This window comes from Clytia hemisphaerica, unplaced genomic scaffold (assembly GCF_902728285.1).
Source record: "Clytia hemisphaerica strain Z4C2 unplaced genomic scaffold, Clytia hemisphaerica genome assembly, whole genome shotgun sequence".
In the NCBI taxonomy this organism is placed as follows: Eukaryota; Metazoa; Cnidaria; class Hydrozoa; order Leptothecata; family Clytiidae; genus Clytia; species Clytia hemisphaerica.
The window spans coordinates 162,652-175,582 of NW_027104353.1; the positions used below are offsets into that span (position 1 = coordinate 162,652).

General features: G+C 34.3%; 1 pseudogene; it reads right to left on the minus strand.

Annotated features, from left to right (window-relative positions):
- Nucleotides 1-377: 377 nt before the first annotated feature.
- Nucleotides 378-3,276, minus strand: LOC136818078 (uncharacterized; annotated as a pseudogene).
- Nucleotides 3,277-12,931: the final 9,655 nt, after the last annotated feature.

Sequence of the window (12,931 nt, forward strand, 5' to 3'; positions counted from 1 at the left end):
ATTGAATCTAGCAATTCCTTTGTTAACGATTGATATTTTTTTCGAAATTTAGCGGTAAATTTTAGTTTCAATCTGTCATTTGTGTAAAAACCAGGCCGCTCAAGACCGCGCAACTTTGTTAGGATTTGTTGACTTCAAATCCTACCAAAGAGATTGACTTCTAGCCTTCGGCTTCTACTTCATTGCCTCGAGCCTTATCAATCTGGTTGCTTAGAAAAATGTGTAATACTTCTCAAAAGTTTTCGCTTTCCTCTACACTATTAAAAACATCTGCAAAATAATATCTTCCTATAAAATTTCACCATATCAAATATTGGATATACTCTGGCTTTGGCCCTTGTTTGACGGGGTAACAACCGTTCCTGTCGTTCATGTCGAAAATCTCAAAAATGTATCTGCACGATTAATCGATATCCAACTCAGCTATTAAAATGTCCCAATAATGCCTTTAAAAAGTCAAAACAGGTTCAAGGATCTGAAGAATCTAATTCAAAACTTTCCACGAATAAAAAAAATGATAAAATGAATGATGAACAAATTATGAGTAAAATTCTAACAGTAAATTTAATGCAATCAAAATAAAAACAGCAAGAATGAATATTAACGTTGATATGGATAGAATCAGTTATCTACGGTTAAGCAATCCTGTAGTAATGATTACAAAATGCGTAATCGAACTTTTCAAATAACTTTTCCTGTGGTAACAGCTTAATCATTGGCGTGGCACGAAATAGCACCAATTGATTTATGCAAGCGTGTGTGGTTGGCGTAAATTTGCCAGGAGCAGGTACTGGGTCAAATTTTATTGTTGGGTGAATTTCATACCCTAGCATTGGCTCCTCGTCCATTCCAGTAAAAAACTGTAAGATGGTTCCAAGCTGTAACTTAGGCCCTCTTCGACCAGCTGTAAATAAAAAGTGTTATTTAAAAAAAAGAGTCAAGCGAGAAGTCAGAAAATAGTAGAAAGTCGTTATCTTTTGTTCACCTCTGCTCGAAAGATGTCAATGAAAAAAGGTCAGAGCTGTGGTCTGAAAATTTTACTGTCTCGAGATATAAATCACTTTCAATTTCATAATTTTTAAATGTTTTTCAAAGTTCACATCACTTGCCTCGTTTTGACTTCATTGCCACGGTGATTAACTCCCACGCGGAGTTCATTAAAACTACTTTTTATTCATGAAAAAATCATTTTGTCTCAATGGACATAGCCACAATGGTCATTGTTTGAAAACGAGGCAAGTGATGTTCGTGACGTAATTTATTAAAAGGTCTATTGGCACTGATTGGTATACAAACTATAGTTCATATTTACCTGCGACCTCTTTAATGTATTTCCTAAACTGTTCAAACAGTTTATTTTCGAAAATACGGGCATTTGTACCCTCTTCTTTAAAAACAGGACGCATAATTTGGGTGAGTCGTTTCACTGTAAGTGGTTGCAGGCCTCCCCGAAATAAATGTAGGAACGTTGGTAACGATCTTCCAATCTGTAAAGAAAAATCGACGAGAGTTAAATTTGGTCGCATTGGACATTTTTTGTGAATTGTAAAAAAGGTTTTCGTTAGAATTAAAACAACTTGTTCATGATAAAAATGCTACCAAAATCTGTCAAAATTAGAAAATGATAAGTTCAACCTTCTAGAATAAGTTCCAGAACAGAAAGTATAGGTACATTTAAATTTGGCCAAACACTGACCTGATAAATTCCAACTTCTGAGAGACCGAGTTGTAGCTCCTGTATACAAGGTTTTTCAGACCTTGGACCAAACACACTTGTGAGCCGTTCTTCGGTAAAGAAGTACGGCAATTTGCCATTTTGAAGAATACTAAGACCTAAAAAGTAAAATATTTAATAGTTTCTAATTTCAATACATTTTAGTTATCCCAGGATAAATTTCTGAATAGCAAAAGAAAATATAGTGTATTAACTGCCAAAAAAATGGTAATTCGAGAAAAAAAATGTGAAAATTTTCCAGATAATTTGAGAAATTGTATTCTTAATTTTTATCAATTTTCAAACAAAGTTTTTCAAATCCCTCGTCTACTCAATCAAAGCCTATTTTTCAATAAGAGCTGATTCAATGAAACAATGTCTTGAAAGCTTTGATATGGAAAAAACTACCAAATTTGTCAGAATTTCAAAAATTACTATAAATTTGAACCAATTTTGTTTTCAAATGGAAAATGACCAAAATCTATGAAACTCACCCTGGAGGTATTATGGTTTTTTCACGATTTAACCAATTTTCACCCTGATATTCTTATGGAATCTATTCTTATAAAAAAGCATGTACTCTTCACCTCGTGCTTATCCCAAAGAAGCATACAATACCTATCGCAAAACCAGCTATGACATAGTCTTCCTTCTTGTATTCTTGCAATCCTTTCTCAAAATATTCTTTATTGATTGCCTGCATCAGATATTGGAAAAATTCCTTACGTGGACCGCCCATGTCTTTTGCCTCCTAAAAATAATTTTACAAGCAAATCATTAAACAGGCAGGTTTCACTGATAGTGCATTTAATAGCTTCTATTCCAACAAAGAAATCCTCGATGTCGTCTTTAAATTTTCTTAAAACCTGTTAATAGCACATTATAATACCAACAAAAACAAATTTATTAGTTTGGATTCCAAACAATAATTTACCTCTCCATAAAACTGCACCTCAAGGGTTAAAGATTTATTTTCCAAGCCTGAAAGTTCTTTAAAATGCAGTTTCTTTCAGGTTATTTCTGTTGATCAAAACGTCATTTACAAATCCTACCAATTCTTCTTCAGGGTTAGAAATTTCCAAAGCACGACCAATGACAAGGACTTTTTGGGCTTTTCTTAAAAGATCAACAGGATTGACTTCAGTTAAGTTTTCAATTATAAAATTCTGGCAAACTGCTTCAACATCAATTTTAGGTTCAACCATCTCCTCCTCTCTTGGTGGAAGCTCAGCAGCCGAAACAAACTGAATGTTAAAAACTGAGTTGGCAAATGCCTGTTCTTCTGATGTTCCTCCCTCTGGCGCTCTTCCATCTGTTTGTCCTTCCAACGCTCCACCTGATGCTCGGTCTTCTGATGATTCAACTTCTGATGTTCGTTCTTCAGATAGCTGTTCTTCTTCTATGATCATAGGGTCAGTTAGGTGTTCCTTTTCTCCCTCTGAGTCACTATCAACTGGTGTAACTTTATACTGACAAAAATCACTATGTGACCGTAATTCATCCAGGGGGAGTTCATTTCACAATGTAGGCATTTGTCTTTGATCGAGTTTTCAAAAGATTGTTCCTTTTTAATAGGTATAGTTGACAGTGACCTTTGAATGAGTCTTATATACAGTTTTCCCTGGCCAACATTTTGTCTCAAAGATAGGGTATCAATATTACAACTTATTGGCTCTGACATTCGTAAGTTTGGAACACATTTCATGATCTCAAAACCTCCACAATATTTGAGTCCAGGAAAACCATCTACACTCATTAATTTATTATAGTTATCTTTTTCTGTAGCATCAGTCTCTAAAAAAATCCTTTTGGCACCAAGCCCTGCATTATGAAGAACTTGCTTTTCATTTTGGGTTTGAAGCTTCTCTCCTTCTCTATGCGCAAGACAAAAAAAGTTAGCACCCCAAGGTTTAGGTTTTTTCTCACTCTTTGCTTTGTTTTTTTTCCTTTTTGGTCTTTTTTCTATCTTCATAAGGAGAGAATAACACCCTGCGATCTTCATTGATTCTTTGACTGGGTCGGTCAGAGAGAGTCCTATCTAAATTCTTGCATTTTTCTTTCAATTGTATGCGATCACCTAGTCTTGTGACACGAAGCTTTTTCAAATCATCATCTGTGGCTGAAGATACAACGGAAGAATCTATTCCCTGTTACAAATCTTTGATGAAGGTGTGATAGACTTAAAGATATCAAAACTTCTCTCATTGAGCTCATTATTTATATTATTCAATGATCAAATCTAAAAAGAAAAAAAGAAGTGATAATACTCATGTACTCTTAGGTAGTACCTAATAAACTACGTAATAAGAGTAACAAGTGGGTCGTTAGCGGATATTAAGGATAAATCACAACACTTTCTCAAAAAGAACACTGCTTTGAACATACAGATAAGTGTGTTGGCAGATGGAGGAATTTTAGGTGCTTGAAAACAAAACATGACTTTGTATTTTTTAATAGTTTTTACTTTAAAATGCTGATATTAGATAAAATTTCTATCCTAACTGATTGTAAAAAGATTGTCAAGTTTGGCGGGTATTTCATTTGGTGAACAAATATTTTCAATTCTGGTGGGCATTTATTTGGCGCCGCCAATCTACCAAATTTAATCCCCAGCCAAAAGTAACACACATTAGGGAGGTGATTCACTCACATAAAATTTTGACCAAAATATGAATTACTAAACAAATAGTTAAAATTGTTTATTATGAAATCCTATTAGATAATGACATTAAAACTCTTGCTTATTTAACAAAATCAAAGAAACTAAAAAGTAACAAAAATGATGATAACAATAATGAAAAAATAATTTGTTTTGAAAATCTATGGAAAAGAACAACGTCTGGAATACTTAAATGTAGGAAAACTGAATACATGAAAAAAAGATATGGAGTAGGGGTTACCTCTTCCTTGACATTTTGTTTTTCCAAATTTAAATTGAACTTTTTATTTCAATAAAATTAATATTTTCTGGTTACAAAATGTCTAAGCATTCATTGAAATTATTCTGACAGCTTCATTGTATTGAGCCATTGCAAGATCTTCCTGGTGTTGACCTTGCTACCAATGGTTTCAAGTTGTTCAAGGCATTCAGCACTTAATGTTATTCCGCGAAACTCAAAAATGGGCCTACTATCTCCTTGCTCATTTTCCTCATCATCATAATCTGTAAAACCTTCAGCACCATAAAATTCATTGACGTCAACAGGAGAAATACCCATGGGGTTTGTGATTTGGCCTGTCACCCACAACCTCTGAGGGGATGAGTTCATTGTTCTCAATCTATGAGTTGACCATGCTGTTCTCCATTTTCTCAATTTGTCATTGATAAAGGGAAGATAAACGTAGTGTAAGGCAGTAAGATGAACTAAGTTGGAGCTATCCAGATGATTCTCATTTTTCCAAAAAGTCAAAAATGTTGTAGAAATATGACAGAACACTAGTGTAGACATCTCTCCAAAGGCGTTCCACTCGCTGATTATGGTGCTCTTACCAGTAATCATACTTCGTCTCCCCTCCTCTCTCTCATCATATAATCTGCTAAATCTGCTACAATACATTTTCTTTTCTTTCCTTTGTCCGAGCGTACCCTGCTTGGTATTCCATACTCTGCTACTGAAGTTTTAAAACAACTAAGGACTGTCGTTGACTTATTATTATCACTGCAATGTAGACCAACAGGTAGTCGACTGAAGCCATCAACAATACCAGTGACAACAAAATTCCATCTAATAAGTTTATGATTTGTGTCAAGGTGCCATAAATAGTTTGGTCCTTGGACATTATATACCCTGCGATGGAGAGCCTTTCTTTTTCTTTTTGCTTTCTTTCTGGCCTCATCAATACGATGCAATGACTCCCTCAAACTTTTTCTGGTTACCAGTAACTATCTTTCTTTGAGTAATTCTCTAAGCATGACCTCCCCATTATTTGGGAATTCCCTCACTATTGGGGAAACAGCAATGTCAAGGTCATCAGGATCAATGGTAGAAAAGAGATTCTTTTTAAAAGCCATATTCTTGTAACCTGCGAAAAATTGTTCTTCTGATATATTCAGCATGTCCTTTATTTCACTTATCAGACAACCTTCTTCAAGAAAGTTTCAAGGACTTGCTTAGAAATATTGTATTTTGGTGCACCATTGTTGGCAATTTAATTGGCTTTTCCCCACCAGAAGCACAGCATTTAACTCTTAACTGCTGATTTTTGCATTGTCTGTTATTCCAAGTGATTTAAATTTTCCATAGAAAGTTTAGAGGTAAGAAACTGTGATATTTTCCTCTCTGAAACATCAATATAATGATGCAACCCCAAATGCAGCAGAACATTCTTCAACTTTTGGTCTGCCATAACAATGTTATTTTTTTAACTATTAAATTTTTTTGTATAATATTAATGTAAATACATTAAATCAGATTAAATCGAAGACATTTTGGCGGATTGCCTTAAGAATTGCCTAAATTTAAAAAAGTTTCGTCTCTCACAAAGTAAGACTTTTTGGTCATTCACCAAAATTAATTTTTGCCACATTTATTATTCTTTTTTAACTCTTTCACAGTCTTCATTTGCAAAATTAGAGATCCAAAATAAATTCTGCAACGCACGGGGCTCAACTTTTCCCAGCTATTTGGGGCCCCATTGTAACAATTGTATAGAAAACTTATCCACAGGCTCAAAAGTCAAAATTTTTGAAAAATGAACAAAAGAACCCCAAATATTCACCTAAGGACAGGACGCCGCACAGTGCACACACCAAAGAAATGGTACAGTGGTGCCACCAAGGGGGTGGTAATCGCAAAGTTTAACATCCTTGCTTCGATTATAAAAAAAATAATGGAAAGACGCAAGCAAGGCAAGGGGGAGAATTTTTTTTAAATTATTTATTATTATTATGATTTTTTTTAATCTATGATAGGTAACACGAACAAATTTTCTATTTCTATTTCTATTTGATAATCATAGAAGGTTTTACAAAACTGACGACTGAATTTTATCGTTTTATGTTCAATATAATATCATTATTTTGGACAATGCTAAAATCAGGTCGCCATAAAGATTTTACAACAATGTTTTGGGATTAAATGGAAACAAGGTTATGTCAGTTGTAGAAGACTGTCAAACATTACAAGTCTGTCATTGGAGTAATCAGAGCAATGCATTAGGAAATGCTGTGTCATTTCTACAGAATTACTTCGACAGTTGCAGAAGGGGTCGATTGTGTCTGCAAGTTTATGTGTCTAAATTTGTGGTCCCGAAGATGACTGAAAACCACCCTTAATCGGTTAAGAAGAAGCACACCATCATTGTCAGCTACTCTTGAAAACTGAGTTAGCGCAAGGTCTAAAATACTTAAGAATTGCTTGTTTAAATAATGATTATATTATCGCTCAGGTTATTCCATTCATTGATAAAAAAAGGAAAAAAAGAGGCACAATAACGTTTGGTCCTACAAAGGGGTGCCTCAAATGGTGGTTTTATCCTTCGCCCTGCCCTACGTTCCTCCTCCCCTCTCTGGGCAGGAAGAACATTTGAGAGATAAGCAGGTGCAAAGCCATTGATTATTTTATAAAAATATATTAGTCTTCGACTGAATCGCCTTTCCGCCAGGCTTTCAAGACCTAGCTCAAGATAAATTTTTTCTCTGGATGTTCCTCTAAATCAAGACAAGTGTCATTTTGAACTGACTCTAGTTTTTCAGAAAAGGAGGAATTACCAGGACGATCATATACAACATCTCCATAATCTAGGTGTGGTCTAATATGGGTTTTGAATATCGTGACTAGAAATTATTTTTCTTTTTTTATTGCTGAAAAAGTGCTTTACCACACTACTGTTATTATTATATTTATATATGGAGAAAAGTACAAACAGATAATAGTGATAGTGTGATCCTCTTAATTCATGGAGATCAATTTTAAGGATAAAAATTTTCCCTAGATATTTCAAGTATAAAGTTGGCAAGTCACTTCATCGATAATAAATTCTTATCAAAATTAGGAGCAAATTCACTGAGTTATTGGAAATTTGAGAAAAGAATCCCCTGAGCTTCTGTGATACTATTTCTAAAAAACTTAAATTTACACTCTGTCAAAAAATAAAATTTTGGGTCTGGATGCCTGAGCTGTTAAAACCTATACAACCCCCCCCTTTAGGAAATTACGATCAGAAAAGGACCTCCCTTACAAACATTTTTTTTAAATTCTCCGACGACCCTCCCCCCAAAGGCTGGGGGTAAGAAGCTTTGCTAATTCTAGGGTATGAGCTGGAGTTTTTATAATACACCACTAATTCACCCGGGGGGGGGGACTTGGGTACTTAGGCTGGAGAATGTCGAGTATGTGCGGACCGGGCCTCCGAAAACCGACCCCTAGAGAGACTAATCTTTGTTAAGCAGACCTTTAGAAAGACTAAATTGCTAAAAAAGCAACCCTTAGACCAGTGTGGAATCACTTAAAGAGACTCTGAAAAAAACCGACCCACAAGGTCCTCACCCGTTTTTGCCTAAGTACCCCCCTCCGGGCTAATTCATGATCATTTGAAAAAGTTATATAATAGAGATGACGCGTTCTAGAGAAAATAACAAAATTGTTTTATTACAGGTTTAAACGACCAACCAAATCAAAGAAGAGCTTGTAAATAATTCCAGCTTGTCCCATTTTTAGAGATTTCAAATTTAGAAAAAAGTTAGAATACCAAAGAAAAAATCCTCCTAGATTTCGATTTTGCTGAACCAAAATCCCATCAGATTACCCCTTTCTATATGGTCTATATCATCCCTTTTTGGCCTTTACTGTCAACTGTTATGTATAAAGCAAAAGATACCTGACTTTCCCCTAAAAATTAAAAGAACTGGTACACACTAAAGTCACTGACATAGTGTAATTTAATCCATTAATTACTTACTTAAATTACTAAAAAGTTGAACACCAACGTGGTCGACGTTTTCAAGAATTCTTCATATCCCCCCCCCACACACACACGTGGGGTTGCGTTTTGCGTTTTGAAATTATCGGATAAGGGCCGATCGGATAATTCATCGAATAATTTATCGAATGGTTTATCACATCGAATTTTTTGTCGAATGATTTATCGTATCGAACTTTTTATCGAATAATTTATCGCATCGAATTTTTTATCGAATGAATTATCGCATTATCGAATGATTTATCGCATCGAATGATTTATCGCATCGAATGATTTATCGCATCGAATGATTTTTCGCATAATCGAAATTTTTATCGCATATTTTATCGCATCGGATGATTTATCGCATAATCGAATGATTTATCGAATGATTTATCGCATCGAATGATTTATCGCATAATCAAATGATTTATCGAATGATTTATCGCATAATCGAATTATTTATCGAATGCTTTATGGCATAATCGAACATTTTATCACATAAGGCAGCTACGGCGTTCCATACTAGTCCGACAGTAAAATAGTCCGAATCTATAAAATAAATTTACAATTTAAAAGTCTTTTTTCCGACGTCACTTTTGTCTGAAAACGAAAGATTTTAGAGTGTCGAATGTTGAATAAGGGTTTTTCACAGAGATAATATTAATTAAAGCTCATTTTGGCGGCATTTTGTTATAATTAGAAATAAAGGACCAATCAAATTTGCGTAAAGATGATTTATAGCAAAGAGAATGCACCGCCTTTAAGGTTCCCTTTTTGCATGTCCAGAACTATGCTATAAGGGTTGTAAATCACATACTTTAATTCAAGCCCCCCCCCCCCAAAGAAGGGTAAAAAAACAGCTAAATTCAATTTCTTGCCTCTTGAAAGCCTAATCCTAATAAGCTTCCCAAAATTTAAGAAAAATTGGGTTTAGGGGCCCAACCTCAAAGTTGGAACTTTGGATTTTTATAAGCACGTGGTTGCTTATAAACCTCCTCTTCGGCGATTCATATTTCGTTTTATGTTTTTTTTTTGACTCGCTGTGGGACAAAATTGTTGTCGGAATACTGACGCATTCGTCAAATCCAACGTCGGACATTTTTACTGTCGGACTAGAAAGTGTCGGACTACTGACGACCTCCCATTTTGGCACTCGGTTAGCAAGGCGCGGGATATCGAGTCAAAAATCTCAGAAACAAAATATTGCAAATGGCTAGAGTGTCTTCAAAAAAGACTGCATTTCTTTTGGAAATAACATTCATTACCTTTCGATATGGGATTGGTTTTTATATGAATCGAATCAGCAATATATATTGGACTTTTTTACCAAGTTTGAGAGAATATTTCGATGGGATTGTCTAGATATTGCTGGACATACATTATAGAGTCAAATTTGATGTAATGAGCTAGAATGATGCAAAGTTGGAAATCTCAATCTTTGTGGTTCTTATCTTTATTTCCTTTTATGAATCGATCTACCACTTATTAATAATTGGAAAAATGGTATTAACATTCTATTGAGATGTGAAACTGGTTCAAGTTGAAGAATTGATAAGAAAAATGGACAGTACGAGAAAAATTTGCTTTGGAATACAAATTCTTATATAGACAATACCTATGGAACAAGTTATATGGGATTTGTTTACCGAGTGACCACAAAACAAAGTCTTTAATGCTTGGTTCTTACATTCATGAGGGCAGAGGTTTTGTGGATTTTCTAAACTTTTGAAACTTGTGTGATTGTTTTGGTTGTTTTCCTGACTAAACTAAAGACACTTCTGAATATGTGATTATTGTTTTCCTTGATTAGAGATACTGTGAACGTGTATTTGATAAACATATTGCATCTTGGCTTGGAGTATATTTTTGAATGTTTTAACAGCGACATACTCTTAGGGGCCAAATAAACGCCCCCCCCCCCGCTTGTTAATTTTTCGAAAATTTTCCAGCCCCCCCTGGACCTTATAAGGACCCCCCCGTGTATTAATTCTTAAGAATATTTTCAGCAATCAAAGAGAAGGCCCCTTATTTTGCTCTTAATAGCCTGATTTTAGCCTATATTTACCTTATTTTTAGGGTTTCAGAAGTACAATTTCCAACCCCCCGGCAATTAGGTCTCCCCCCGTTTATTAAAATTTCGAAAATTTTCCAACCCTCTCGTTTATTCGAACCCCCCCCCCCCGTTTATTTGGCACCTAAGAGTACTTTCTTATTTGGATTGTTGTAGTGTTATTTTTTTATCTTTTAGTGCTCCAATATGGATAGGTTATTTCAATTTCATTTTTTATCAATTAATTCATGTTTATTTGATAGAATTTCAGTAGTGTTAATGCCTTAAGGGAAGAAATTTTCGCGGAATTTAATTTCGCGAATTTGGGTGTAATTCGCGAAATTAAATTCCGCGAAACACACCAAAATTGTTAAATCGCGAAATTAAAATCCGCGAAATTCGATTTTTTTCTTCTTCTTTTATTTTGTTGTTTGTGACCAGGTATCACCAATAAATATGGACACAATTGATTTTTAAGCATTATAAACGTGTATTTCTTATCAAATATAAACAAATATAAATAACTCCGTGATGGTTAAAAGTTAATTTAAGTTGATAACTTCTTCTTAATCGCGAAATTAAATTCCGTGAAACTTTTGAAATCGGCTCATTCGCGAAATTAAATTCCGCGAAATTTGCCATTTTGAAACTCTGATTCGCGAGATTAAATTCCGCGAAAATTTCTTCTCGCGAAAATTTCTTCCCTTAAGGTAGGTTGTCCAAGAAAGCATTATTTCGAGGTTTCCATGTTTCGTCAAAACGTGTCAAAGACATTTATAGACATTTTATAAGTATTTTCTTTCCTTAAACTTTATATAATTTTGAAGAGAAGACAGGAGCCTTTGTTTTTGGTGCTATTATTAGAAATCTTTGAAAAACCTTTTTTGGACTAAAAATTCTAAATTTCCATAGATTTTCTTGTGACATTTCAGACACCCGTATGTTTCAATAAAAAAATAACATCTTTATATATCTACTTATAAAATATTATCCTGTGCTCTTTGTTTTTCAACCCATTTCTTTTTTACCTATAAATCAAATCATAATTGCTACTGCCAAAGGAGATTCAGATAATTTGAGATAACTAGGTGTAATTATAAAAATCTTATATGAAGCCTTCAGCTGAAACAAAATGATAGCTTTTTTGTGCCTTCTATCAGTTCTCATGAATTTGTTTTGATTTTTTCCCATCAAAAGTCACGTGATATTCTTATCTCGATCACTCCGCCTCGATTGGATATTCCCCTATGTACCCTAAAAGTAATCGAGTTTTAGAAAAACGATAACAAACCGTGTTATGTGGTGGCGGATTGCCCCTTTAACTTGATGTTGCTGTTTAAAAATCATGTTAAATCTTTTCTTGATTTTACAATTGTATACTCCTTTGTAAAAGTTCCAACAGACCCTTCACTTTAAGAAAACTGGCTCAATAACATCTAATTACAAGCAACCAAAGTCACTGTCATTGCAGTGTAAGCTACAAATTCTTTCTTCTTTGCAAATTTTAACTGAATTGATTTTCGCCTATTATGCAAGATCTAGCTTTGATTCTAAAGCTGGTCAGACAATTTTATGCAACTACAGTTCACAATAATGGCCAATATCTTTTATCCTGGAATTCACTAAACTCAGTGTCACATTATTTCATCAATACAGGTATATAGATAATACTCAATTTCAACCTTTGTCATTCTCAAACAATCAAATGGCTAATATCTCTTTTGACAAACGTATTCCAATCAAAGGGGTGCAATGGTTATCTACTTTTGACCTGAAAGGATCTAGTGGGGCCTAGGAAAATGGTTTGTCAAATTATTTGTTAGAACTTTAAGGGATGGTCTACTAAACACGGCTACTTACCTAACCATTATGCTATATTCTTTGTGAAATGTTGTTTAATTTATAATAATTTTATTCATCATACAAACTTTTTCCACAAATCAGTCATTATATTGTGACATGGGTAAATTATCTGTGTATGAAAAGACTGATTGGTCAGACCCTTAATTCTTCCTAAAGTGTCACGCAATCCGAATTCAAACAGGTAGCTTTCGCACAATCTATATATGAAGATATAGAAAAGCCAAGACACAAGAATTGAAACTGACAAGATAGATCTCCACTTCGAGATGTAAAATAAAAAGTATTATTTTGAATTAGAACTTGTTACAAAAATGACGACTAGAAAATCGAATAAAACCTATATAGTATATCAGTCTCTATCTTCCAGATACGTGGTATATGATAGCGTAATTCCTCTCAAA